Source organism: Rhipicephalus microplus, chromosome 8 (assembly GCF_043290135.1).
Source record: "Rhipicephalus microplus isolate Deutch F79 chromosome 8, USDA_Rmic, whole genome shotgun sequence".
In the NCBI taxonomy this organism is placed as follows: Eukaryota; Metazoa; Arthropoda; class Arachnida; order Ixodida; family Ixodidae; genus Rhipicephalus; species Rhipicephalus microplus.
The window spans coordinates 126,360,410-126,388,054 of NC_134707.1; the positions used below are offsets into that span (position 1 = coordinate 126,360,410).

Consider the following 27,645-nt stretch of genomic DNA (forward strand, 5'->3'; position numbering starts at 1 on the left):
TGTCTCCGTGGCGCAACTGACTAGCGCGTTCGGCTGTTAACCGAAAGATTGGAGGTTTGAGCCCACCCGGGGGCGGCGTGTCGCTTTTTTCTTTGCGCTGATAGCTCTGGAGGAATGTTCTGACGGTGATGAGAGTGGAGCAAGACTGTCTCCGTGGCGCACAGGGCTAGCGCGTTCGGCTGTTAACCGCAAATTTGGAGGTTTGAGCCCACCCGGGAACGATGTGTGGCTTTTTTTGCGCTGATAGCTTTGGAGAAATGTTCTGACAGAGGGGAGAGTGCTGCACTACTGTCTTCGTGGCGCAATTGCCTAGCCCGTTCGGCATTTAACCGATAGGCTGGAGGTTTGAGCCCAGCCGGGGGCGGTCTGTCGCTTTTTTTTTTGCGCTGATAGCTTTGGAGAAATGTTCTTATGGTGGTGAGAGTGCTGCACTACTGTCTCCGTGGTGCAACTGACTAGCGCGTTCGGCTGTTAACCGAAAGGTTTGAGGTTCGAGCCCTCCCGGGAGCGGTGTGTCGCTTTTTTCTTCTTTGCGCTGATAGCTTCGAAGAAATTTTCTGCAGGTATTGAGAGTCCAGCACGACTGTCTCCGTGGCGCAATTGGCTAGCGTGATCGGCTGTTAACCGAAAGGCTGGAGGTTCGAGCCCTCCCTGTAGTGGTGTGTCGCTTTTTTTCTTTGCGCTGATAGCTTTTGAGAATTGTTCTGACGGTGGTGAGAGTGGAGCACGACTGTCTCCGTGGCGCAATTGGTTAGCGCGTTCGGCTGTTCATCGAAATTTCGGAGGTTCGAGCCCTCGCGGGAGCAGTGTGTCGCACTTTCTTGCTTTGCGCTGATAGCTTTGGAAAATTGTTCTGACGGAGGTGAGAGTGGAGCACGGCTGTCTCCGTGGCGCAATTAGCTAGCGCGTTCGGCCGCTAACCAAAAAGGTGGAGGTTCGAGCCCTCCCGGGAGCGGTTTGCCGCTTTTTTGTTCTTTGAGCTGATAGCTATGGAGAAATGTTCTGATGGTGGTGAGAGTGCAACACGACTGTCTCCGTGGCGCAGTTAGCTAGCGCGTTCGGCTGTTAACCGAAAGGTTGTAGGTTCGAGCCCTCCCGGGAGCGGTGTGTCACTTCTTTTTTTTTCTTCGCGCCGATAGCTTTTGAGAAATGCTCTGACGAAGGTGAGAGTGCTGCACTATTGTCTCCGTGGCGCAATTGGCTAGCGCGTTCGGCTGTTAACCGATAGGCTGGAGGTTCGAGCCCTCCCGGGAGCGGTGTGTCGCCTTTTTTTTCTTTGCACTGAAAGCCTCGGAGAAATATTCTGACGGTGGTGAGAGTGCCTCATGACTTTCTCCGTGGCGCAATTGGCTAGCGTGATCGGCTGTTAACCGAAAGGCCGGAGGTTCGAGCCCTCCCTGGAGTGGTGTATCGCTTTTTTTCTTTGTGCTGATAGCTTTTGAGAATTGTTCTGACGGAGGTGAGAGTGGAGCACGGCTGTCTCCTTGACGAAATTGGCTAGCACGTTCGACCGTTAACCAAAACGATGGAGGTACGAGCCCTACCGAGAGCAGTTTGTCGCTTTTATTTCTTTGCGCTGCTAGCTTTGGAGAAATGTTCTGACGGTGGTGAGAGTGCTGCACTACTATCTCCGTGGAGCAACTGACTAGCGCTTTCGGCTGTTAACCGAAAGGTTGGAGGTTTGAGCCCACCCGGGGGCAGTGTGTCGCTTTTTTTCTTTGCGCTGATAGCTTTGAAGAAATGTTCTGATGGTGTTGAGAGTGCAGCACGACTGTCTCCGTGGCGCAATTGGCTAGCGCGTTCGGCTGTTAACCGAAATTTTGGAGGTTCGAGCCCTCGCGGGAGCGGTGTGTCGCATTTTGTTTCTTTGCGCTGATAGCTTTGGAGAAATGTTCTGACGGAGGTGAGAGTCGAGCACGGCGGTCTCCGTGGCGCATTTGGCTAGCGCATTCGGCCGTTAACCAAAAAGATGGAGGTTCGAGCCCTCCCGGGAGCGGTGTGTCGCCTTTTTTTATTTTTGCTGATAGCCTTGGAGAAATAATCTGACGGTGGTGAGAGTGCCTCACGACTTTCTCCGTAGCGCGATTGGCTAGCGCAATCGGCTGTTAACCGAAAGGTTGGAGGTTCGAGCCTTCCCGGGAGTGTTTTGTCGCTTTTTTTGCGCTGATAGCTTTGGAGAAATGTTCTGACGGAGGTGAGAGTGCAGCACGACTGTCTCCGTGGCGCAATTAGCTAGCGCGATCGGCTGTTAACCGAAAGGTTGGAGGTTCGAGCCCTCCCGGAAGTGGCGTGTCGATTTTTTTCTTTGCGCTGATAGCTTTTGAGAATCATTCTGACGGTAGTGAGAGTGCTGCACTACTGTCTCCGTGGTGCAATTGGCTAGCGCGTTCGGCTGTTCACCGAAATTTCGGAGGTTCGAGCTCTCGCGGGAGCGGTGTGTCGCATTTTCTTTCTTTGCGCTGATAGCCTTGGAGAAATAATCTGACGTTGGTGAGAGTGCCTCACGACTTTCTCCGTGGCGCAATGAGCTAGTGCGTTCGGCTGTTAACCGAAAGGTTGGAGGTTTGAGCCCACCCGGGGCGGTGTGTCGCTTTTTTTCTTTGCGCTGATAGATATGGAGAAATGTTCTGATGGAGGTGAGAGTGCTGCACTACTGTCTCCGTGGCGCAATTGGCTAGCGTGTTCGGCTGTTAACCGATAGGCTGGAGGTTCGAGCACTCCCGAAGTGGTTTGTCGCTTTTTTCTTCGTTGAGCTGATAGCTTTGGAGAAATGTTCTGACGGTGGTGAGAGTGCAGCACGTCTGTCTCCGTGGCGCAATTAGCTAGTTCAATCGGCTGTTAACCGAAAGGTTGGAGGTTGGAGCCCTCCCGGGAGCGGGGTGTCGCTTTTTTTCTTCTTTGCGCTGATAGGTTTGGAGAAATGTTCTGACGGTGGTGAGAGTGGAGCACGACTGTCTTCGTGGCGCAAAGGGCTAGTGCGTTCGGCTGTTAACCGAAAGTTTGGAGGTTTGAGCCCACCCGGGGCGGTGTGTCGCTTTTTTTCTTTGCGCTGATAGCTATGGAGAAATGTTCTGACGGAGGTGAGAGTGGAGCACGTGTCACCGTGGCGCAATGGGCTGGCGCGTTCGGCTGTTAACTGCAAGTTTGGAGGTTTGAGCCGACCCGGGGTGGTTTGTCGCTTTTTTTCGCGCTGATAGCTTTGGAGAAGTGTTGTGACGGTGGTGAGAGTGCTGCACTACTGTCTCTGTGGCGCAACTGACTAGCGCGTTCGGATGTTAACCGAAAGGTTTGAGGTTCGAGCCCTCCCGGAAGCGGTGTGTCGCTTTTTTCTTCTTTGCGCGGATAGCTTTGAAAAAATGTTCTGATATTGGTGAGAGTGCTGCACGACTGTCTCCGTGGCGCAATTGGCTAGCGTGTTCGGCTGTTAATTGAAATTTTGGAGGTTCGAGCCCTCGCGGGAGTGGTGTGTCGTATTTTGTTTCTTTGCGCTGATAACTTTGGAGAAATGTTCTGACGGAGGTAAGAGTGGAGTGATACAATCTCCGTGGCGCAATTGGCTAGCGCGTTCAGCCCTTAACCAAAAGGATGGAGGTTCGAGCCCTTCCGGGAGCGGTGTGTCGCCTTTTTTCTTCTTTGCGCTGATAGGTTTGGAGAAATTTTCTGATGGTTGTGAGAGTGGAGCACGACTGTCTCCGTGGCGCAATGGGCTAGTGCGTTCGGCTGTTAACCGCAACTTTGGAAGTTTGAGCCCACCAGGGTATGGTGTGTCGCTTTTTTTGCGCTGATAGCTTTGGAGAATAGTTCTGACGGTGGTGAGAGTGCTGCACTACTGTCTCCGTGGCGCAACTGACTAGCGCGTTCGGCTGTTACCCGAAAGATTGGAGGTTTGAGCCCACCCGGGGGCGGCGTGTCGCTTTTTTCTTTGCGCTGATAGCTCTGGAGGAATGTTCTGACGGTGATGAGAGTGGAGCACGACTGTCTCCGTGGCGCACAGGGCTAGCGCGTTCGGCTGTTAACCGCAAATTTGGAGGTTTGAGCCCACCCGGGAACGGTGTGTGGCTTTTTTTTGCGCTGATAGCTTTGGAGAAATGTTCTGACAGAGGGGAGAGTGCTGCACTACTGTCTCCGTGGCGCAATTGCCTAGCCCGTTCGGCTGTTAACCGATAGGCTGGAGGTTTGAGCCCAGCCGGGGGCGGTCTGTCGCTTTTTTTTTGCGCTGATAGCTTTGGAGAAATGTTCTTATGGTGGTGAGAGTGCTGCACTACTGTCTCCGTGGTGCAACTGACTAGCGCGTTCAGCTGTTAACCGAAAGGTTTGAGGTTCGAGCCCTCCCGGGAGCGGTGTGTCGCTTTTTTCTTCTTTGCGCTGATAGCTTTGAAGAAATTTTCTCCAGGTGTTGAGAGTGCAGCTCGACTGTCTCCGTGGCGCAATTGGCTAGCGTGATCGGCTGTTAACCGAAAGGCTGGAGGTTCGAGCCCTCCCTGTAGTGGTGTGTCGCTTTTTTTCTTTGCGCTGATAGCTTTTGAGAATTGTTCTGACGGTGGTGAGAGTGGAGCACGACTGTCTCCGTGGCGCAATTGGCTAGCGCGTTCGGCTGTTCACCGAAATTTCGGAGGTTCGAGCCCTCGCGGGAGCAGTGTGTCGCACTTTCTTGCTTTGCGCTGATAGCTTTGGAAAATTGTTCTGACGGAGGTGAGAGTGGAGCACGGCTGTCTCCGTGGCGCAAATAGCTAGCGCGTTCGGCCGCTAACCAAAAAGATGGAGGTTCGAGCCCTCCCGAGAGCGGTTTGCCGCTTTTTTGTTCTTTGAGCTGATAGCTTTGGAGAAATGTTCTGATGGTGGTGAGAGTGCAACACGACTGTCTCCGTGGCGCAGTTAGCTAGCGCCATCGGCTGTTAACCGAAAGGTTGTAGGTTCCAGCCCTCCCGGAAGTGGTGTGTCGCTTTTTTTCTTTGCGCTGATAGCTTTTGAGAATTGTTCTGACGGTGGTGAGAGTGAAGCACGACAATCTCCGTGGCGCAATTGGCTAGCGCGTTCGGCCCTTAAACAAAAGGATGGAGGTTCGAGCACTCCCGGGAGCGGTGTGTCGTCTTTTTTTTTCTTTGCGCTGATAGCCTTGGAGAAATAATCTGGCGGTGGTGAGAGTGCCTAACGACTTTCTCCGTGGCGCAATTGGCTAGCGGGTTTGGCTGTTAACCGATAGGCTTGAAGTTCTAGCCCTCCCGGCAGCGGTTTGTCGCTTTTTTCTTCTTTGAGCTGATAGCTTTGGAGAAATGTTCTGAAGGTGGTGAGACTGGAGCAGTACTGTCTCCGTGGTAAAATTGACTAGCGCTTTCGGCTGTTACCCGAAAGATTGGAGATTCGATCTCTCCCTGGAGCGGTGTGTCGCTTTTTTTTCTTTGCGCTGATAGCCTTTGAGAAATAATCTGACGGTGGTGAGAGTGCCTCACGACTTTCTCCGTAGCGCATTTGGCTAGCGCGATCGGCTGTTAACCGAAAAGTTGGAGGTTCGAGCCCTCCCGGGAGCGGTGTTTCACTGTTTTTTCTTCGCGCCGATAGCTTTGGAGAAATGTTCTGACGGAGGTGAGAGTGCTGCACTACTGTCTTCGTGGCGCAATCGGCTAGCGTGTTTGGTAGTTAACCGAAAAGTTGGAGGTTGGAGCCCTCCCGGGAGCGGGGTGTCGCTTTTTTCTTCTTTGCTTTGATAGGTTTGGAGAAATGTTCTGACGGTGGTGAGGATGGAGCACGACTATCTCCGTGGCGCAATGGGCTAGTGCGTTCGGCTGTTAACCGCAAACTTGGAGGTATGAGCCCACCCGGGGTGGTGTGTCGCTTTTTTTGCGCTGATAGCTTTGGAGAAATGTTCTGACGGTGGTGAGAGTGCTGCACTACCGTATCCGTGGAGCAACTGACTAGCGCGTTCGTATGTTAACCGAAAGGTTTCAGGTTCGAGCCCTCCCGGGAGCGCTGTGTCGCTTTTTTCTTCTTTGCGCTGATAGCTTTGAAGAAATGTTCTGATGGTGGTGAGAGTGCAGCACGACTGTCTCCGTGGCGCAATTGGCTAGCGCGTTCGGCTGTTAATCGAAATTTTGGAGGTTCGAGCCCTCGCGGGAGAGGTGTGTCGTATTTTGTTTTCTTGCTCTGATATTTTTGGAGAAATGTTCTGACGGAGGTGAGTGTGGGGCACGGCTGCCTTCATGGCGCAATTGGCTAGCGCGATCGGCTGTTATTCGAAAGGTTGGAGGTTCGAGCCCTCCCGGGAGTGGTGTGTCGCTTTTTTTCTTTGTGCTGATAGCTTTTGAGAATCGTTCTGACGGAGGTGAGAGTGGAGCACGGCTGTCTCGTTGGCGAAATTGGCTAGCGCGTTCGACCGTTAACCAAAACGATGAAGGTTCGAGCCCTCCCGGGAGCGGTGTGTCACTTTTTTTGTCTTCGCGCCAATAGCTTTGGAGAAATGTTCTGACGGATGTGAGAGTTCTGCACTACTGTCTCCGTGGCGCAATTGGCTAGCGCGTTCGGTGTTAACCGATCGGCTGGAGGTTCGAGCCCTCCCGGGAGCGGTTTGCCGCTTTTTTCTTCTTTGAGTTGATAGCTTTGGAGAAATGTTCTGACGGTGGTGAGAGTGCAGCACGACTGTCTCCGTGGCGCAATTAGCTAGTGCAATCGGCTGTTAACCGAAAGGTTGGAGGTTGGAGCCCTCCCGGGAGCGGGGTGTCGCTTTTTTTTCTTTGCGCTGATAGGTTTGGAGAAATGTTCTGACGGTGGTGAGAGTGGAGCACTACTGTCTCTGTGGCGCTATGGGCTAGTGCGTTCGGCTGTTAACCGAAAGGTTGGAGGTTTGAGCCCACCCGGGGGCGGTGTATCGCTTTTTTTCTTTGCACTGATAGCTATAAAGAAATGTTTTGACGGAGGTGAGAGTGGAGCACGACTGTCACCATGGCGCAATGGGCTAGCGCGTTCGGCTGTTAACCGCAAGTTTGGAAGTTTTAGCCCACCCGGGGCAGTGTGTCGCTTTTTTTGCGCTGATAGCTTTGGAGAAATGTTGTGACGGTGGTGAGAGTGCTGCTTTAATGTCTCCGTGGCGCAACTGACTAGCGCGTTCGGCTGTTAACCGAAAGGTTTGAGGTTCGAGCCCAACCAAGGGCGGTGTGTCATATTTTGTTTCTTTGCGCTGATAGCTTTGGATAAATCTTCTGACGGAAGTGAGAGTGGAGCACGACTGTCTCCGTGCCGCAATTGGCTAGCGCGTTTGGCCGTTAACCAAAAGGTTGGAGGTGCGAGCCCTCCCGGGAGTGGTGTGTCGGTTTTTTTCTTTGTGCTGATAGCTTTTGAGAATTCTTCTGATGGTGGTGAGAGTGGAGCACGACAATCTCCGTGCCGCATTTGGCTAGCGCGTTTGGCCCTTAACGAAAAGGATGGAGGTTCGAGCCATCCCGGGAGCGGTGTCTCGTCTTTTTTTGCGCTGATAGCCTTGGAGAAATAATCTGACGGTCATGAGAGTGCCTCACGACTTTCTCCTTGGCGCAGTTGGCTAGCGCGATCGGCTGTTAACCGAAAGGTTGGATGTTCGAGCCCTCCCGGGAGCAACGTCTCACTTTTTCTATTCTTCGCGCCGATAGCTTTGGAGAAATGCTCTGACGGAGGTGAGAGTGCTGCACTACTGTTTCCGTGGCGCAATTGGCTAGCGCGTTCGACTGTTAACCGATAGGCTGGAGGTTCGAGTCCTCTAGGGAGCAGTTTGTCGCTTTTTTCTTCTTTGCGCTGATAGCTTTGAAGAAATGTTCTGATGCTGGTGAGAGTGCAGCACGACTGACTCCGTGGCGCATTTGGCTAGGGAGTTCAGCTGTTAATCGAAATTTTGGAGGTTCGAGCCCTCGCGGGAGCGGTGTGTCGTATGTTGTTTCTTTGCGCTGATAGCTTTGGAGAAATGTTTTGACGGAGGTGAGAGTGGAGCACGGCTGTCTCCGTGGCGCAATTGGCTAGCGCGTTCGGCCGTTAGCCAAAAGGATGGAGGTTCGAGCCATCCCGGGAGCGATATGTCGTCTTTTTTTTTCTTTGCGCTGATAGCCTTGGAGAAATAATCTGACGGTGGTTAGAGTGCCTCACGACTTTCTCCGTGGCGCAATTGGCTAGCGCGATCGGCTGTCAACCGAAATCTTGGAGGTTCGAGTCCTCCAGGGAGCAGTTTGTCGCTTTTTTCTTCTTTGCACTGATAGCTTTGGAGAAATGTTCTGACGGTGGTGAGAGTGCAGCACGACTGTCTCCGTGGCGCAATTAGCTAGTGCGATCGGCTCTTAACCGAAAGGTTGGAGGTTCGAGCCCACCCGGGGGCAGTGTGTCGCTTTTTTTTTCTTTGTGCTGATAGCTTTGAAGAAATGTTCTGGAGGTGGTGAGAGTGGAGCAGTACTGTCTTCGTGGCAAAATTGACTAGCCTTTTCGGCTGTTAACCGAAAGGTTGGAGGTTCGAGCCCTCGCGGGAGCGGTGTGTCACTTTTTTTTTCTTCGCGCCGATAGCTTTTGAGAAATGCTCTGACGGAGGTGAGAGTGCTGCACTACTGTCTCCGTGGCGCAATTGGCTAGCGCGTTCGGCTGTTAACCGATAGGCTGGAGGTTCGAGCCCTCCCGGGAGCGGTGTGTCGCCTTTTTTTTCTTTGCACTGAAAGCCTCGAAGAAATAATCTGACGGTGGTGAGAGTGCATCATGACTTTCTCCGTGGCGCAATTGGCTAGCGTGATCGGCTGTTAACCGAAAGGTTGGAGGTTCGAGCCCTCCCTGGAGTGGTGTATCGCTTTTTTCCTTTGTGCTGATAGCTTTTGAGAATTGTTCTGACGGAGGTGAGAGTGGAGCACGGCTGCCTTTTTGACGAAATTGGCTAGCACGTTCGTCCGTTAACCAAAACGATGGAGGTACGAGCCCTCCCGAGAGCGTTGTGTCGCTTTTATTTCTTTGCGCTGATAGCTTTGGAGAAATGTTCTGACGGTGGTGAGAGTGCTGCACTACTGTCTCCGTGGCGCAACTGACTACCGCTTTCGGCTGTTAACCGAAAGGTTGGAGGTTTGAGCCCACCCGGGGGCAGTGTGTCGCTTTTTTTCTTTGCGCTGATAGCTTTGAAGAAATGTTCTGATGGTGTTGAGAGTGCAGCACGACTGTCTCCGTGGCGCAATTGGCTAGCGCGTTCGGCTGTTAACCGAAATTTTGGAGGTTCGAGCCCTCCCGGGAGCGGTGTGTCGCCTTTTTTTTATTTTCGCTGATAGCCTTGGAGAAATAATCTTACGGTGGTGAGAGTGCCTCACGACTTTCTCCGTATCGCGATTGGCTAGCGCAATCGGCTGTTAACCGAAAGATTGGAGGTTCGAGCCTTCCCGGGAGTGGTTTGTCGCTTTCTTTGCGCTGATAGCTTTTGAGAATTATTCTGACGGTAGTGAGAGTGCTGCACTACTGTCTCCGTGGCGCAATTGGCTAGCGCGTTCGGCTGCTAACTGCAAGTTTGGAGGTTTGAGCTGACCCGGGGTGGTTTGTCGCTTTTTTTCGCGCTGATAGCTTTGGAGAAGTGTTCTGACGGTGGTGAGAGTGCTGCACTACTGTCTCTGTGGCGCAACTGACTAGCGCGTTCGGCTGTTAACCGAAATTCTGGAGGTTCGAGCCCTCCCGGGAGCGGTGTGTCGCCTTTTTTTTATTTTCGCTGATAGCCTTGGAGAAATAATCTGACTGTGGTGAGAGTGCCTCACGACTTTCTCCGTAGCGCGATTGGCTAGCGCAATCGGCTGTTAACCGAAAGATTGGAGGTTCGAGCCTTCCCGGGAGTGGTTTGTCGCTTTCTTTGCGCAGATAGCCTTGGAGAAATAATCTGACGTTGGTGAGAGTGCCTCACGACTTTCTCCGTGGCGCAATGGGCTAGTGCGTTCGGCTGTTAACCGAAAGGTTGGAGGTTTGAGCCCACCCGGGGCGGTGTGTCGCTTTTTTTTGCGCTGATAGCTATGGAGAAATGTTCTGACGGAGGTGAGAGTGCTGCACTACTGTCTCCGTGGCGCAATTGGCTAGCGTGTTCGGCTGTTTACCGATAGGCTGGAGGTTCGAGCACTCCCGAAGTGGTTTGTCGCTTTTTTCTTCGTTGAGCTGATAGCTTTGGAGAAATGTTCTGACGGTGGTGAGAGTGCAGCACGACTGTCTCCGTGGCGCAATTAGCTAGTTCAATCGGCTGTTAACCGAAAGGTTGGAGGTTGGAGCTCTCCCGGGAGCGGGGTGTCGCTTTTTTTCTTCTTTGCGCTGATAGGTTTGGAGAAATGTTCTGACGGTGGTGAGAGTGGAGCACGACTGTCTTCGTGGCGCAAAGGGCTAGTGCGTTCGGCTGTTAACCGAAAGGTTGAAGGTTTGAGCCCACCCGGGGCGGTGTGTCGCTTTTTTTCTTTGCGCTGATAGCTATGGAGAAATGTTCTGACGGAGGTGAGAGTGGAGCACGTGTCATCGTGGCGCAATGGGCTAGCGCGTTCGGCTGTTAATTGAAATTTTGGAGGTTCGAGCCCTCGCGGGAGTGGTGTGTCGTATTTTGTTTCTTTGCGCTGATAACTTTGGAGAAATGTTCTGACGGAGGTGAGCGTGCAGCACGACTGTCTCCGTGGCGCAATTAGCTAGTTCACTCGGCTGTTAACCGAAAGGTTCGAGGTTGGAGCCCTCCCGGGGGCGGTGTGTCGCTTTTTTTTTCTTTGTGCTGATAGCTTTGAAGAAATGTTCTGGAGGTGGTAAGAGTGGAGCAGTTCTGTCTTCGTGGCAAAATTGACTAGCGCGTTCGGCTGTTACCCGAAAGGTTGGAGGTTGAAGCCCTCCCGGTAGCGGGGTGTCGCTTTTTCCTTCTTTGTGCAGATAGGTTTGCAGAAATGTTCTGACGGTGGTGAGAGTGGAGCATGACTGTCTCCGTGGCGCAATGGGCTAGTGCGTTCGGCTGTTAACCGCAAGTTTGGAAGTTTGAGCTCACCCGGGGGCGGTGTGTAGCTTTTTTTTCGCTGATAGCTTTGTAGAAACGTTCTGATGGAGGTGAGAGTGCTGCACTACTGTCTCCGTGACGCAATCGGCTAGCGCGTTTGGCTGTTAACCGATAGGCTGGAGGTTCGAGCCCTCCCAGGAGCGGTTTGTTGCTTTTTTTTTCTTTGAGCTGATAGCTTTGTAGAAATGTTCTGACAGTGGTGAGAGTGCAGCACGACTGGCTCCGTGGCACAATTAGCTAGTGCAATCCGCTGTTAACCGAAATGTTGGAGGTTGGAGCCCTCCCGGGAGCGGGGTGTCGCTTTTTTCCTTCTTTGCGCTGATGAGTTTGGAGAAATGTTCTGACGGTGGTGAGAGTGGAGCACGACTGTCACCGTGGCGCAATGGGCTAGCGCGTTCGGCTGTTAAGCGCAAGTTTGGAGGTTTGAGCCCACCCGGGGCGGTGTGTCGCTTTTTTTTGCGCTGATAGCTTTGGAGAAATGTTGTGACGGTGGTGAGAGTTCTGCACTACTGTCTCCGTGGCGCAACTGAATAGCGCGTTCGGCTGTTAACCGAAAGGTTTGAGGTTCGAGCCCTCCTGGGAGCGGTGTGTCGCTTTTTTCTTCTTTGCTCTGATTGCTTTGGAGAAATGTTCTGACGGTGGTGAGAGTGCAGCAAGACTGTCTCCGTGGCACAATTGGCTAGCGCGTTCGGCTGTTAATCGATATTTTGGAGGTTTGAGCCCTCGCGGGAGCAGTGTGTCGTATTTTGTTTCTTTGCGCTGATAGCTCTGGAGAAATGTTCTGACGGAGATGAGAGTGGAGCACGGCTGTCTCCGTGGCGAAATTGGCTAGCGCGTTCGGCCGTTAACCAAAAGGATGGAGGTTCGAGCCCTCCCAGGAGCGGTATGTCGTCTTTTTTTTCTTTGCGCTGATAGCCTTGGAGAAATAATCTGACGGTGGTTAGAGTGCCTCACGACTTTCTCCGTGGCGCAATGGGCTAGCGTGATCGGCTGTTAACCGAAAGGTTGGAGGTTCGAGCAATCCCGGGAGTGGTGTGTCGCTTTTTTTCTTTGCGCTGATAGCTTTCGAGAATCGTTCTGACGGTGGTGAGAGTGGAGCACGGCTGTCTCCTTGACGAAATTGGCTAGCACGTTCGACCGTTAACCAAAACGATGGAGGTACGAGTCCTCCCGAGAGCGGTGTGTCGCTTTTATTTCTTTGCGCTGATAGCTTTGGAGAAATAATCTGACGTTGGTGAGAGTGCCTCACGACTTTCTCCGTGGCGCAATGAGCTAGTGCGTTCGGCTGTTAACCGAAAGGTTGGAGGTTTGAGCCCACCCGGGGCGGTGTGTCGCTTTTTTTCTTTGCGCTGATAGCTATGGAGAAATGTTCTGATGGAGGTGAGAGTGCTGCACTACTGTCTCCGTGGCGCAATTGGCTAGCCTGTTCGGCTGTTAACCGATAGGCTGGAGGTTCGAGCACTCCCGAAGTGGTTTGTCGCTTTTTTCTTCGTTGAGCTGATAGCTTTGGAGAAATGTTCCGACGGTGGTGAGAGTGCAGCACGTCTGTCTCCGTGGCGCAATTAGCTAGTTCAATCGGCTGTTAACCGAAAGGTTGGAGGTTGGAGCCCTCCCGGGAGCGGGGTGTCGCTTTTTTTCTTCTTTGCGCTGATAGGTTTGGAGAAATGTTCTGACGGTGGTGAGAGTGGAGCACGACTGTCTTCGTGGCGCAAAGGGCTAGTGCGTTCGGCTGTTAACCGAAAGGTTGGAGGTTTGAGCACACCCGGGGCGGTGTGTCGCTTTTTTTTCTTTGCGCTGATAGCTATGGAGAAATGTTCTGACGGAGGTGAGAGTGGAGCACGTGTCACCGTGGCGCAATGGGCTGGCGCGTTCGGCTGTTAACTGCAAGTTTGGAGGTTTGAGCCGACCCGGGGTGGTTTGTCGCTTTTTTTCGCGCTGATAGCTTTGGAGAAGTGTTGTGACGGTGGTGAGAGTGCTGCACTACTGTCTCTGTGGCGCAACTGACTAGCGCGTTCGGATGTTAACCGAAAGGTTTGAGGTTCGAGCCCTCCCGGGAGCGGTGTGTCGCTTTTTTCTTCTTTGCGCTGATAGCTTTGAAAAAATGTTCTGATATTGGTGAGAGTGCAGCACGACTGTCTCCGTGGCGCAATTGGCTAGCGCGTTCGGCTGTTAATTGAAATTTAGGAGGTTCGAGCCCTCGCGGGAGTGGTGTGTCGTATTTTGTTTCTTTGCGCTGATAACTTTGGAGAAATGTTCTGACGGAGGTAAGAGTGGAGTGATACAATCTCCGTGGCGCAATTGGCTAGCGCGTTCAGCCCTTAACCAAAAGGATGGAGGTTTGAGCCCTCCCGGGAGCGGTGTGTCGCCTTTTTTTTCTTTGCGCTGATAGCCTTGGAGAAATAATCTGACGGTGGTGAGAGTGCCTTACGACTTTCTCCGTGGCGCAATTGGCTAGCGCGATCGGCTGTTGACGGAAAGGTTGAAGGTTTGGGCCCTCCCAGGAGCGGGGTGTCGCTTTTTTCTTCTTTGCGCTGATAGGTTTGGAGAAATGTTCTGACGGTGGTGAGAGTGCAGCACGACTGTCTCCGTGGCGCAATTAGCTAGTTCAATCGGCTGTTAACCGAAAGGTTGGAGGTTGGAGCCCTCCCGGGGGCGGTGTGTCGCTTTTTTTTTCTTTGAGCTGATAGCTTTGGAGAAATGTTCTGAAGGTGGTGAGAGTGGAGCAGTACTGTCTTAGTGGCAAAATTGACTAGCGCGTCCGGCTGTTACCCGAAAGTTTGGAGGTTGGAGCCCTCTAGGGAGCGGGGTGTCGCTTTTTTCTTCTTTGCGCTGATAGGTTTGGAGAAATTTTCTGATGGTTGTGAGAGTGGAGCACGACTGTCTCCGTGGCGCAATGGGCTAGTGCGTTCGGCTGTTAACCGCAACTTTGGAAGTTTGAGCCCACCAGGGTATGGTGTGTCGCTTTTTTTGCGCTGATAGCTTTGGAGAATAGTTCTGACGGTGGTGAGAGTGCTGCACTACTGTCTCCGATGCGCAACTGACTAGTGCGTTCGGCTGTTAACCGAAAGATTGGAGGTTTGAGCCCACCCGGGGGCGGCGTGTCGCTTTTTTCTTTGCGCTGATAGCTCTGGAGGAATGTTCTGACGGTGATGAGAGTGGAGCACGACTGTCTCCGTGGCGCACAGGGCTAGCGCGTTCGGCTGTTAACCGCAAATTTGGAGGTTTGAGCCCACCCGGGAACGGTGTGTGGCTTTTTTTGCGCTGATAGCTTTGGAGAAATGTTCTGACAGAGGGGAGAGTGCTGCACTACTGTCTCCGTGGCGCAATTGCCTAGCCCGTTCGGCTGTTAACCGATAGGCTGGAGGTTTGAGCCCAGCCGGGGGCGGTCTGTCGCTTTTTTTTTGCGCTGATAGCTTTGGAGAAATGTTCTTATGGTGGTGAGAGTGCTGCACTACTGTCTCCGTGGTGCAACTGACTAGCGCGTTCGGCTGTTAACCGAAAGGTTTGAGGTTCGAGCCCTCCCGGAAGCGGTGTGTCGCTTTTTTCTTCTTTGCGCTGATAGCTTTGAAGAAATTTTCTCCAGGTGTTGAGAGTGCAGCACGACTGTCTCCGTGGCGCAATTGGCTAGCGTGATCGGCTGTTAACCGAAAGGCTGGAGGTTCGAGCCCTCCCTGTAGTGGTGTGTCGCTTTTTTTCTTTGCGCTGATAGCTTTTGAGAATTGTTCTGACGGTGGTGAGAGTGGAGCACGACTGTCTCCGTGGCGCAATTGGCTAGCGCGTTCGGCTGTTCACCGAAATTTCGGAGGTTCGAGCCCTCGCGGGAGCAGTGTGTCGCACTTTCTTGCTTTGCGCTGATAGCTTTGGAAAATTGTTCTGACGGAGGTGAGAGTGGAGCACGGCTGTCTCCGTGGCGCAAATAGCTAGCGCGTTCGGCCGCTAACCAAAAAGATGGAGGTTCGAGCCCTCCCGGGAGCGGTTTGCCGCTTTTTTGTTCTTTGAGCTGATAGCTTTGGAGAAATGTTCTGATGGTGGTGAGAGTGCAACACGACTGTCTACGTGGCGCAGTTAGCTAGCGCCATCGGCTGTTAACCGAAAGGTTGTAGGTTCCAGCCCTCCCGGAAGTGGTGTGTCGCTTTTTTTCTTTGCGCTGATAGCTTTTGAGAATTGTTCTGACGGTGGTGAGAGTGAAGCACGACAATCTCCTTGGCGCAATTGGCTAGCGCGTTCGGCCCTTAAACAAAAGGATGGAGGTTCGAGCACTCCCGGGAGCGGTGTGTCGTCTTTTTTTTCTTTGCGCTGATAGCCTTGGAGAAATAATCTGGCGGTGGTGAGAGTGCCTAACGACTTTCTCCGTGGCGCAATTGGCTAGCGGGTTTGGCTGTTAACCGATAGGCTGGAAGTTATAGCCCTCCCGGCAGCGGTTTGTCGCTTTTTTCTTCTTTGAGCTGATAGCATTGGAGAAATGTTCTGAAGGTGGTGAGACTGGAGCAGTACTGTCTCCGTGGTAAAATTGACTAGCGCTTTCGGCTGTTACCCGAAAGATTGGAGATTCGATCTCTCCCTGGAGCGGTGTGTCGCTTTTTTTTCTTTGCGCTGATAGCCTTTGAGAAATAATCTGACGGTGGTGAGAGTGCCTCACGACTTTCTCCGTAGCGCATTTGGCTAGCGCGATCGGCTGTTAACCGAAAAGTTGGAGGTTCGAGCCCTCCCGGGAGCGGTGTTTCACTGTTTTTTCTTCGCGCCGATAGCTTTGGAGAAATGTTCTGACGGAGGTGAGAGTGCTGCACTACTGTCTCCGTGGCGCAATCGGCTAGCGTGTTTGGCTGTTAACCGATAGGCTGGAGGTTTGAGCCCACCCGGGGGTGGTCTATCGCTTCTTTTTGCGCTGATAGTTTTGGAGAAATGGTCTGACGGACGTGAGAGTGGAGCACGGCGGTCTGCGTGGCGCAATTGGTGTGCGCGTTTGGCCGTTAGGCAAAAGGATGGAGCTTCGAGCCCTCCAGGGAGCGGTAGGTCGCTTTTTTTTTGTTTGCGCTGATAGCCTTGGAGAAATAATTCGACGGTGGTTAGAGTGCCTCACGACTTTCTCCGTGGTGCAATTGGCTATCGCGATCGGCTGTTAACCGAAAGGTTGGAGGTTCGAGCCCTCGCGGGAGCGGTGTGTCGCATTTTCTTTCTTTGCGCTGATAGCTTTGGAGAAATGTTCTGACGGAGGTGAGAGGGGAGCACGGCTGTCTGCGTGGCGCAATTGGTTAGCGCGTTCGGCCGTTAACCAAAAGGATGGAGGTTCGAGCCCTCCCGGCAGCGGTTTGTTGCTTTTTTCTTCTTTGAGCTGATAGCTTTCGAGAAATGTTCTGACGGTAGTGAGAGTGCAGCACGACTTTCTCCGTGGCGCAATTAGCTAGCGCGATCGGCTGTTAACCGAAAGGTTGATTTCGAGCCCTCCCGGAAGTGGTGTGTCGCTTTTTTTCTTTGCGCTGAGAGCTTTTGAGAATTGTTTTGACGGTGGTGAGAGTGGAGCACGACAGTCTCCTTGGCGCAATTGGCTAGCGCGTTCGGCCCTTAAACAAAAGGATGGAGGTTCGAGCGCTCCCGGGAGCGGTGTGTCGTCTTTTTTTTCTTTGCGCTGATAGCCTTGGAGAAATAATCTGACGGAGGTTAGAGTGCCGCACGACTGTCTCCGTGGCGCAATCAGCTAGTGCAATCGGCTGTTAACCGAAAAGTTGGAGGTTGGAGCCCTCCCGGGAGCGGGGTGTCGCTTTTTTCTTCTTTGCTTTGATAGGTTTGGAGAAATGTTCTGACGGTGGTGAGGATGGAGCACGACTGTCTCCGTGGCGCAATGGGCTAGTGCGCTCGGCTGTTAACCGCAAACTTGGAGGTATGAGCCCACCCGGGGTGGTGTGTCGCTTTTTTTTGCGCTGATAGCTTTGGAGAAATGTTCTGACGGTGGTGAGAGTGCTGCACTACCGTATCCGTGGAGCAACTGACTAGCGCGTTCGGATGTTAACCGAAAGGTTTCATGTTCGAGCCCTCCCGGGAGCGCTGTGTCGCTTTTTTCTTCTATGCGCTGATAGCTTTGAAGAAATGTTCTGATGGTGGTGAGAGTGCAGCACGACTGTCTCCGTGGCGCAATTGGCTAGCGCGTTCGGCTGTTAATCGAAATTTTGGAGGTTCGAGCCCTCGCGGGAGAGGTGTGTCGTATTTTGTTTTTTTTGCTCTGATATTTTTGGAGAAATGTTCTGACGGAGGTGAGTGTGGGGCACGGCTGCCTTCATGGCGCAATTGGCTAGCGCGATCGGCTGTTATTCGAAAGGTTGGAGGTTCGAGCCCTCCCGGGAGTGGTGTGTCGCTTTTTTGCTTTGTGCTGATAGCTTTTGAGAATCGTTCTGACGGAGGTGAGAGTGGAGCACGGCTGTCTCGTTGGCGAAATTGGCTAGCGCGTTCGACCGTTAACCAAAACGATGAAGGTTCGAGCCCTCCCGGGAGCGGTTTGTCGCCTTTTTTTTCTTTGCGCTGATAGCCTTGGAGAAATATTCTGACGGTGGTGAGAGTGCCTCACGACTTTCTCCGTGGCGCAATTGGCTAGCGCGATCGGCTGTTAACTGAAAGGTTGGAGGTTCGAGCCCTCCCGGGAGCGGTGTGTCACTTTTTTTTCTTCGCGCCGATAGCTTTGGAGAAATGCTCTGACGGAGGTGAGAGCGCTGCACTACTGTCTTCGTGGCGCAGTTGGCTAGCGCGTTCGGCTGTTAACCGATAGGCTGGAGGTTCGAGCCCTCCCGGGAGCGGTTCGTCGCTTTTTTCTTCTTTGTGCTGATAGCTTTGGAGAAAAGTTCTGACGGTGGTGAGATTGCTGCACTACTGTCTCCGTGGCGCAAATGACTAGCGCGTTCGGCTGTTAACCGAAAGGTTAGAGGTTTGAGCCCACCCGGGGGCGGTGTGTCACTTTTTATGCGCTGATAGCTTTGGAGAAATGTTCTGACGTCAGTGAGAGTGCTGCACTACTATCTCCGTGGCGCAACTGACTAGCGCTTTCGGCTGTTAACCGAAAGGTTGGAGGTTTGAGCCCACCCGGGGGCAGTGTGTCGCTTTTTTTCTTTGCGCTGATAGCTTTGAAGAAATGTTCTCATGGTGTTGAGAGTGCAGCACGACTGTCTCCGTGGCGCAATTGGCTAGCGCGTTCGGCTGTTAACCGAAATTTTTGAGGTTCGAGCCCTTGCGGGAGCGGTGTGTCGCACTTTGTTTCTTTGCGCTGATAGCTTTGGAGAAATGTTCTGACGGAGGTGAGAGTGGAGTGAGACAATCTCCGTGGCGCAATTGGCTAGCGCGTTCAGCCCTTAACCAAAAGGATGGAGGTTCGAGCCCTCCCGGGAGCAGTGTGTCGCCTTTTTTTTCTTTGCGTTGATAGCCTTTGAGAAATAATCTGACGGTGGTGAGAGTGCCTTACGACTTTCTCCGTGGCGCAATTGGCTAGCGCGATCGGCTGTTAACGGAAAGGTTGGAGGTTCGAGCCCTCTCGGGAGCAGTGTGTCACTTTTTTTTTCTTCGCGCCGATAGCTTTGGAGAAATGTTCTGACGGTGGTGAGAGTGCAGCACGACTGTCTCCGTGGCGCAATTAGCTAGTTCAATCGGCTGTTAACCGAAAGGTTGGAGGTGGGAGCCCTCCCGGGGGCGGTGAGTCGCTTTTTTTTCTTTGTGCTGATAGCTTTGGAGAAATGTTCTGAAGGTGGTGAGAGTGGAGCAGTACTGTCTTAGTGGCAAAATTGACTAGCGCGTTCGGCTGTTACCCGAAAGGTTGGAGGTTGGAGCCCTCTAGGGAGCGGGGTGTCGCTTTTTTTCTTCTTTGCGCTGATAGGTTTAAAGAAATGTTCTGATGGTTGTGAGAGTGGAGCACGACTGTCTCCGTGGCGCAATGGGCTAGTGCGTTCGGCTGTTAACCGATAGGCTGGAGGTTCGAGCCCTCCCGGGAGCGGTTTGTCGCTTTTTTCTTCTTTGTGCTGATAGCTTTGGAGAAATGTTCTGACGGTGGTGAGAGTGCAGCACGACTGTCTCCGTGGCGCAATTGGCTAGCGCGTTCAGCTGTTAACCGAAATTTTGGAGGTGCGAGCCCTAGCGGGAGCGGTGTGTCGCTTTTTTCTTCTTTGCGCTGATAGCTTTGGAGAAATATTCTGACGGAGGTGAGAGCGGAGCACGGCTGTCTCCTTGGCGCAATTGGCTAGCGCGTTTGGCCCTTAACCAAAAGAATGGAGGTTTGAGCCCTCCCGGGAGTGGTGTGTCGTCTTTTTTTTTCTTTGCGCTGATAGCCTTGGCGAAATATTCTGACGGTGGTGAGAGTTCCTCACGACTTTTTCCGTGGCGCCATTGGCTAGCATGATCGGCTGTTATTCGAAAGGCTGGAGGTTTGAGCCCTCCCTGGAGTAGTGTGTCGGTTTTTTTCTTTGCGCTGATAGCTTTTGAGAATTGTTCTGACAGAGGTGAGAGTGGAGCACGGCTGTCTCCGTGGCGAAATTGGCTAGCGCGTCCGGCCGTTAACCAAAACGATGGAGGTTCGAGCCTTCCAGGGAGCAGTGTGTCACTTTTCTTTCTTCCCGCCGATAGCTTTGGAGAAATGTTCTGACGGAGGTGAGAGTGCTGCACTACTGTCTCCGTGGCGCAATTGGCTAGCAGGTTTGGCTGTTAACCGATAGGCTGGAGGTTCTAGCCCTCCCGGCAGCGGTTTGTCGCTTTTTTCTTCTTTGAGCTGATAGCTTTGGAGAAATGTTCTGAAGGTGGTGAGAGTAGAGCAGTACTGTCTCTGTGGCAAAATTGACTAGCACGTTCGGCTGTTACCCGAAAGATTGGAGGTTCGAGTTCTCCCGGCAGCGGTGTGTCACTTTCTTTCTTTGCGCTGATAGCTTTGAAGAAATGGAGGCTCGACCCTCCCGGGAGTGGTGTGTCGCTTTTTTTCTTTGTGCTGATAGCTTTGGAGAAATGTTCTGAAGGTGGTGAGACTGGAGCAGTACTGTCTCCGTGGTAAAATTGACTAGCGCTTTCGGCTGTTACCCGAAGGATTGGAGATTTAATCTCTCCCTGGAGCGGTGTATCGCTTTTTTTTCTTTGCGCTCATAGCTTTGAAGAAATGTTCTGATGGTGGTGAGAGGGCTGCACTACTGTCTCCGTAGCGCAACTGACTAGCGCGTTCGGCTGTTAACCGAAAGGTTGGAGCCCTCCCGGGAGCGGGGTGATGCTTTTTACTTCTTTGCGCTGATAGGTTTGGAGAAATGTTCTGACGGTGGTGAGAGTGGAGCATGACTGTCTCCGTGGCGCAATGGGCTAGTGCGTTTGGCTGTTAACCGCAAGTTTGGAGGTTTGAGCCCACCCAGGGGCGGTGTGTCGCTTTTTTTTAAGCTGATAGCTTTGGAGAAATGTTCTGACGGTGGTGAGAGTGCTGCAATACTGTCTCCGTGGCGCAAATGACTAGCGCCTTCGGCTGTTAACCGAAAGGTTAGAGGTTTGAGCCCACCCGGGGGCGGTGTGTCACTTTTTATGCGCTGATAGCTTTGGAGAAATGTTCTGACGGTAGTGAGAGTGCTGCACTACTATCTCCGTGGCGCAACTGACTAGCGCTTTCGGCTGTTAACCGAAAGGTTGGAGGTTTGAGCCCACCCGGGGGCAGTGTGTCGCTTTTTTTCTTTGCGCTGATAGCTTTGAAGAAATGTTCTCATTGTTTTGAGAGTGCAGCACGACTGTCTCCGTGGCGCAATTGGCTAGCGCGTTCGGCTGTTAACCGAAATTTTTGAGGTTCGAGCCCTTGCGGGAGCGGTGTGTCGCATTTTGTTTCTTTGCGCTGATAGCTTTGGAGAAATGTTTTGACGGAGGTGAGAGTCGAGCACGGTGGTCTCCGTGGCGTAATTGGCTAGCGCGTTCGGCCTTTACCAAAAAGATGGAGGTTCGAGCCCTCCCGGGAGCGGTGTGTCGCCTTTTTTTATTTTCGCCGATAGCCTTGGAGAAATTATCTCACGGTGGTGAGAGTGCCTCACGACTTTCTCCGTAGCGCGATTGGCTAGCGCAATCGGCTGTTAACTGAAAGGTTGGAGGTTCGAGCCTTCCCGGGAGTGGTTTGTCGCTTTTTTTGCGCTTATAGCTTTGGAGAAATGTTCTGACGGAGGTGAGAGTGGAGCACGGCTGTTTCCGTGGCGCAAATGGCTAGCGCGTTCGGCCATTACCCAAAAGAATGGAGGTTCGAGCCCTCCCGGGAGCGGATTGTCGCTTTTTTCTTCTTTGAGCTGATAGCTTTGCAGAAATGTTCTGAATGTGGTGAAAGTGCAGCACGACTGTCTCCGTGGCGCAATTAGCTAGCGCGATCGGCTGTTAACCGAAAGGTTGGAGGTTCGAGCCCTCCGGGAAGTGGCGTGTCGCTTTTTTTCTTTGCGCTGATAGCTTTTGAGAATTATTCTGACGGTAGTGAGAGTGCTGCACTACTGTCTCTGTGGCGCAATTAGCTAGTGCGTTCGGCTGTTCACCGAAATTTCGGAGGTTCGAGTCCTCGCGAGAGCGCTGTGTCGCATTTTCTTTCTTTGCGCTGATAGCCTTGGAGAAATAATCTGACGTTGGTGAGAGTGCCTCACGACTTTCTTCGTGGCGCAATGGGCTAGTGCGTTCGGCTGTTAACCGAATAGTTGGAGGTTTGAGCCCACCCGGGGCGGTGTGTCGCTTTTTTTCTTTGCGCTGATAGCTATGGAGAAATGTTCTGACGGAGGTGAGAGTGCTGCACTATTGTCTCCGTGGCGCAATTGGCTAGCGTGTTCGGCTGTTAACCGATAGGGAGGAGGTTCGAGCACTCCCGAAGTGGGTTGTCGCTTTTTTCTTCGTTGAGCTTATAGCTTTGGAGAAATGTTCTGACGGTGGTGAGAGTGCAGCACGACTGTCTCCGTGGCGCAATAAGCTAGTTCAATCGGCTGTTAACCGAAAGGTTGGAGGTTGGAGCCCTCCCGGGAGAGGGGTGTCGCTTTTTTTCTTCTGTGCGCTGATAGGTTTGGAGAAATGTTCTGACGGTGGTGAAGGTGGAGCACGACTGTCTTCGTGGCGCAAAGGGCTAGTGCGTTCGGCTGTTGACCGAAAGGTTGGAGGTTTGAGCCCACCCGGGGCGGTGTGTCGCTTTTTTATTTTGCGCTGATAGCTATGGAGAAATGTTCTGACGGAGGTGAGAGTGGAGCACGTGCCACCGTGGCGCAATGGGCTAGCGCGTTCGGCTGTTAACTGCAAGTTTGGAGGTTTGAGCTGACCCGGGGTGGTTTGTCGCTTTTTTTCGCACTGATAGCTTTGGAGAAGTGTTCTGACGGTAGTGAGAGTGCTGCACTACTGTCTCCGTGGCGCAACTGACTAGCGCGTTCGGATGTTAACCGAAAGGTTTGAGGTTCGAGCCCTCCCGGGAGCGGTGTGTCGCTTTTTTCTTCTTTGCGCTGATAGCTTTGAAAAAATGTTCTGATGGTGGTGAGAGTGCAGCACGACTGTCTCCGTGGCGCAATTGGCTAGCGCGTTCGGCTGTTAATTGAAATTTTGGAGGTTCGAGCCCTCGTGGGAGTGGAGTGTCGTATTTTGTTTCTTTGCGCTGATAACTTTGGAGAAATGTTCTGACGGAGGTGAGAGTGGAGTGAGACAATCTCCGTGGCGCAATTGGCTAGCGCGTTCAGCCCTTAACCAAAAGGATGGAGGTTCGAGCCCTCTCGGGAGCGGTGTGTCGCCTTTTTTTTATTTGCGCTGATAGCCTTTGAGAAATAATCTGACGGTGGTGAGAGTGCCTTACGACTTTCTCCGTGGCGCAATTGGCTAGCGCGACCGGCTGTTAACGGAAAGGTTGGAGGTTCGAGCCCTCTCGGGAGCGGTGTGTCACTTTTTTTTCTTCGCGCCGATAGCTTTGGAGAAATGTTCTGACGGTGGTGAGAGTGCAGCACGACTGTCTCCGTGGCGCAATTAGCTAGTTCAATCGGCTGTTAACCGAAAGGTTGGAGGTTGGAGCCCTCTCGGAGGCGGTGAGTCGCTTTTTTTTTCTTTGTGCTGATAGCTTTGGAGAAATGTTCTGAAGGTGGTGAGAGTGGAGCAGTACTGTCTTAGTGGCAAAATTGACTAGCGCGTTCGGCTGTTACCCGAAAGGTTGGAGGTTGGAGCCCTCTAGGGAGCGGGGTGTCGCTTTTTTCTTCTTTGCGCTGATAGGTTTGGAGAAATGTTCTGATGGTTGTGAGAGTGGAGCACGACTGTCTCCGTGGCGCAATGGGCTAGTGCGTTCGGCTGTTAACCGCAAGTTTGGAGGTTTGAGCCCACCCGGGAACGGTGTGTGGCTTTTTTTGCGCTGATAGCTTTGGAGAAATGTTCTGACGGAAAGGAGAGTGCTGCACTACTGTCTCCGTGGCGCAATTGCCTAGCCCGTTCGGCTGTTAACCGATAGGGTGGAGGTTTGAGCCCAGCTGGGGGCGGTCTGTCGCTTTTTTTTTGCGCTGATAGCTTTGGAGAAATGTTCTGATGGTGGTGAGAGTGCTGCACTACTGTCTCCGTGGTGCAACTGACTAGCGCGTTCGGCTGTTAACCGAAAGGTTTGAGGTTCGAGCCCTCCCGGGAGCGGTGTGTCGCTTTTTTCTTCTTTGCGCTGATAGCTTTGAAGAAATTTTCTGCAGGTGTTGAGAGTGCAGCACGACTGTCTCCGTGGCGCAATTGGCTAGCGTGATCGGCTGTTAACCGAAAGGCTGGAGGCTCGAGCCCTCCCTGGAGTGGTGTGTCGCTTTTTTCTTTGAGCTGATAGCTTTGGAGAAATGTTCTGATGGTGGTGAGAGTGCAACACGACTGTCTCCGTGGCGCAATTGGCTAGCGTGATCGGCTGTTAACCGAAAGGCTGGAGGTTCGAGCCCTCCCTGGAGTGGTGTGTCGCTTTTTTTCTTTGCGCTGATGGCTTCTGAGAATTGTTCTGACGGAGGTGAGAGTGGAGCACTGCTGCCTCCGTGGCGAAATTGGCTAGCGCGTTTGACCGTTAACCAAAAGGATGGAGGTTCGAGCCCTCACGGAAGCGGTGTGTCGCTATTTTTTTCTTTGCGCTGACAGCCTTGGAGAAATAATCTGACTGTGGTGAGAGTGCCTCACGACTTTCTTTGTGGCGCAGTTGGCTCGCGCGATCGGCTGTTAACCGCAAGGTTGGAGGTTCGAGCCCTCCCGGGAGCGGTGTTCACTTTTTTTTTCTTCGCGCCGATAGCTTTGGAGAAATGTTCTGACGGAGGTGAGAGTGCTGCACTACTGTCTCCGTGGCGCAATTAGCTAGGGCGTCCGGCTGTTAACCGATAGGCTGGGGGTTCGAGCCCTCCCGGGAGCGGATTGTCGCTTTTTTCTTCTTTGAGCTGATAGCTTTGGAGAAATGTTCTGACGGTGGTGAGAGTGCAGAACGACTGTCTCGGTGGCGCAATTAGCTTGTGCAATCGGCAGTTAACCGAAAGGTTGGAGGTTGGAGCCCTCGCGGGAGCGGGGTGTCGCTTTTTTTCTTCTTTACGATGATAGGTTTGGAGAAATGTTCTGATGGTGGTGAGAGTGGAGCACGACTGTCTCCGTGGCACAATGGGCTAGTGCGTTCGGCTGTTAACCGAAAGGTTGGAGGTTTGAGCCCACCCGGGGGCGGTGTGTCGCTTTTTTTCTTTGCGCCGATAGCTATGGAGAAATGTTCTGACGGAGGTGAGAGTGGAGCACGACTGTCTCCGTCGCGCAATGGGCGAGCGCGTTCGGCCGTTAACCAAAAAGATGGAGGTTCGAGTCCTCCCGGGAGCGGTGTGTCGCCTTTTTTTATTTTCGCTGATAGCCTTGGAGAAATAATCTGACGGTGGTGAGAGTGCCTTACGACTTTCTCCGTAGCGCGATTGGCTAGCGCAATCGGCTGTTAACCGAAAGGTTGGAGGTTCGAGCCTTCCCGGGAGTGGTTTGTCGCTTTTTTTGCGCTGATAGCTTTGGAGAAATGTTCTGACGGAGGTGAGAGTGGAGCACGGCTGTCTCCGTGGCGCAATTGGCTAGCGCGTTCGGCCATTAACCAAAAGGAAGGAGGTTCGAGCCCTCCCGGGAGCGGTTTGTCGCTTTTTTCTTCTTTGAGCTGATAGCTTTGGAGAAATGTTCTGATGGTGGTGAGAGTGCCTCACGACTTTCTCCGTGGCGCAATGGGCTAGTGCGTTCGGCTGTTAACGGAAAGGTTGGAGGTTTGAGCCCACCCGAGGCGGTGTGTCGCTTTTTTTTCTTTGCGCTGATAGCTATGGAGAAATGTTCTGACGGAGGTGAGAGTGCTGCACTACTGTCTCCGTGGCGCAAGTGGCTAGCGTGTTCGGCTGTTAACCGATAGGGTGGAGGTTCGAGCACTCCCGAAGTGGGTTGTCGCTTTTTTCTTCCTTGAGCTGATAGCTTTGGAGAAATGTTCTGACGGTGGTGAGAGTGCAGCACGACTGTCTCCGAGGCGCAATTAGCTAGTTCAATCGGCTGTTGACCGAAAGGTTGATGGTTGGAGCCCTCCCGGGAAAGGGGTGTCACTTTTTTTCTTCTTTGCGCTGATAGGTTTGGAGAAATGTTTTGACGGTGGTGAGAGTGGAGCACGACTGTCTTCGTGGCGCAAAGGGCTAGTCCGTTCGGCTGTTAACCGAAAGGTTGGAGGTTTGAGCCCACCCGGGGCGGTGGGTCGCTTTTTTTCTTTGCGCTGATAGCTATGGAGAAATGTTCTGACGGAGGTGAGAGTGGAGCACGTGCCACCGTGGCGCAATGGGCTAGCGCGTTCGGCTGTTAACTGCAAGTTTGGAGGTTTGAGCCGACCCGGGGTGGTTTGTCGCTTTTTTTCGCGCTGATAGCTTTGAAGAAGTGTTCTGACGGTGGTGAGAGTGCTGTACTACTGTCTCCGTGGCGCAACTGACTAGCGCGTTCGGATGTTAACCGAAAGGTTTGAGGTTCGAGCCCTCCCGGGAGCGGTGTGTCGCTTTTTTCTTCTTTGCGCTGATAGCTTTGAAAAAACGTTCTGATGGTGGTGAGAGTGCAGCACGACTGTCTCCGTTGCGCAATTGGCTAGCGCGTTCGGCTGTTAATTGAAATTTTGGAGGTTCGAGCCCTCGTGGGAGTGGTGTGTCGTATTTTGTTTCTTTGCGTTGATAACTTTGGAGATATGTTCTGACGGAGGTGAGAGTGGAGCACGGCTGTCTCCCTGGCGCAATTGGATAGCGCGTTCGGCCGTTAGCCAAAAGGATGGAGGTTCGAGCCATCCCGGGAGCGGTATGTCGTCTTTTTTTTCTTTGCGCTGATAGCCTTGGAGAAATAATCTGACGGTGGTTAGAGTGCCTCACGACTTTCTCCGTGGCGCAATTGGCTAGCGAGATCGGCTGTTAACCGAAATGTTGGAGGTTTGAGCCCTCCCGGGAGTGGAGTGTCGCTTTTTTTCTTTACGCTGATAGCTTTTTAGAATTGTTCTGACGGTGGTGAGAGTGCAACACGACAATCTCTGTGGCGCGATTTGCTAGCGCGTTCGGCCCTTAACCTAAAGGATGGAGGTTCGAGCCCTCCCGGGAGCAGTGTCTCGTCTTTTTTTGCGCTGATAGCCTTGGATAAATAATCTGACGGTGGTGAGAGTGCCTCACGACTTTCTCCGTGACGCAATTGGCTAGCGCGATCGGCTGTTAACCGCAAGTTGGAGGTTCGAGCCCTCCCGGGAGCGGTGTGTCACTTTTTTTGTCTTCGCGCCAATAGCTTTGGAGAAATGTTCTGACGGTGGTGAGAGTGCAGCACGACTGTCTCCGTGGCGCAATTAGCTAGTGCAATCGGCTGTTAACCGAAAGGTTGGAGGTTGGAGCCCTCCCGGGAGCGGGGTGTCGCTTTTTTTTCTTTGCGCTGATAGGTTTGGAGAAATGTTCTGACGGTGGTGAGAGTGGAGCACGACTGTCACCATGGCGCAATGGGCTAGCGCGTTCGGCCGTTAACCAAATAGATGGAGGTTCGAGCCTTCCCGAGAGCGGTATGCCGCCTTTTTTTCTTTGCGCTGATAGCCTTGGAGAAATATTCTGACGGTGGTTAGAGTGCCTCACGACTTTTTCCGTGGCGCCTTTGGCTAGCGTATCGGCTGTTAACCGAAAGGTTGGAGGTTCGAGCCCTTCCGGGAGTGGTGTCTCGCTTTTTTTCTTTGCGCTGATAGCATCTGAAAATTGTTCTGACGGTGGTGAGAGTGGAGCACGACAATCTCCGTGGCGCAATTGGCTAGCGCGTTCGGCCCTTAACCAAAAGGATGGAGGTTCGAGCCCTCCCGGGAGCAGTGTGTCGTCTTTTTTTTTTCTTTGCGCTGATAGCCTTGGAGAAATGTTCTGACGGTGGTGAGAGTGCCTCACGACTTTCTCTGTGGCGCAACTGGGTAGCGCAATCGGCTGTTAACCGCAAGGTTGGAGGTTCGAGCCTCCCCGGGAGCGGTGTGTCACTTTCTTTCTTCGCGCCGATAGCTTTGTAGAAACGTTCTGATGGAGGTGAGAGTGCTGCACTACTGTCTCCGTGGAGCAATTGGCTAGCGCGTTCGGCTGTTAACCGATAGGCTGGAGGTTCGAGCCCTCCCAGGAGCGGAGTGTCGCTTTTTATCTTCTTTGCGCTGATAGGTTTCGAGAAATGTTCTGACGGTGGTGAGAGTGGAGCACGACTGTCCCAGTGGC

At 52.8% G+C, this 27,645-nt stretch overlaps 6 non-coding genes across 6 annotated transcripts; all 6 read left to right on the forward strand.

Annotated features, from left to right (window-relative positions):
* The first annotated feature begins 1,030 nt into the window (after positions 1–1,030).
* On the forward strand, positions 1,031–1,104 carry TRNAN-GUU (transfer RNA asparagine (anticodon GUU)). Its single transcript has one exon. It is a non-coding gene; the product is annotated as a tRNA-Asn (tRNA).
* A 78-nt stretch (positions 1,105–1,182) lies between these two features.
* On the forward strand, positions 1,183–1,256 carry TRNAN-GUU (transfer RNA asparagine (anticodon GUU)). Its single transcript has one exon. It is a non-coding gene; the product is annotated as a tRNA-Asn (tRNA).
* A 7,301-nt stretch (positions 1,257–8,557) lies between these two features.
* Positions 8,558–8,631, forward strand: TRNAN-GUU (transfer RNA asparagine (anticodon GUU)). Its single transcript has one exon. It is a non-coding gene; the product is annotated as a tRNA-Asn (tRNA).
* A 517-nt stretch (positions 8,632–9,148) lies between these two features.
* TRNAN-GUU (transfer RNA asparagine (anticodon GUU)) lies at positions 9,149–9,222 on the forward strand. The gene has a single exon. It is a non-coding gene; the product is annotated as a tRNA-Asn (tRNA).
* Positions 9,223–16,211: 6,989 nt separating this feature from the next.
* Positions 16,212–16,288, forward strand: TRNAN-GUU (transfer RNA asparagine (anticodon GUU)). Its single transcript has one exon. It is a non-coding gene; the product is annotated as a tRNA-Asn (tRNA).
* Positions 16,289–17,692: 1,404 nt separating this feature from the next.
* TRNAN-GUU (transfer RNA asparagine (anticodon GUU)) lies at positions 17,693–17,766 on the forward strand. Its single transcript has one exon. It is a non-coding gene; the product is annotated as a tRNA-Asn (tRNA).
* Positions 17,767–27,645: the final 9,879 nt, after the last annotated feature.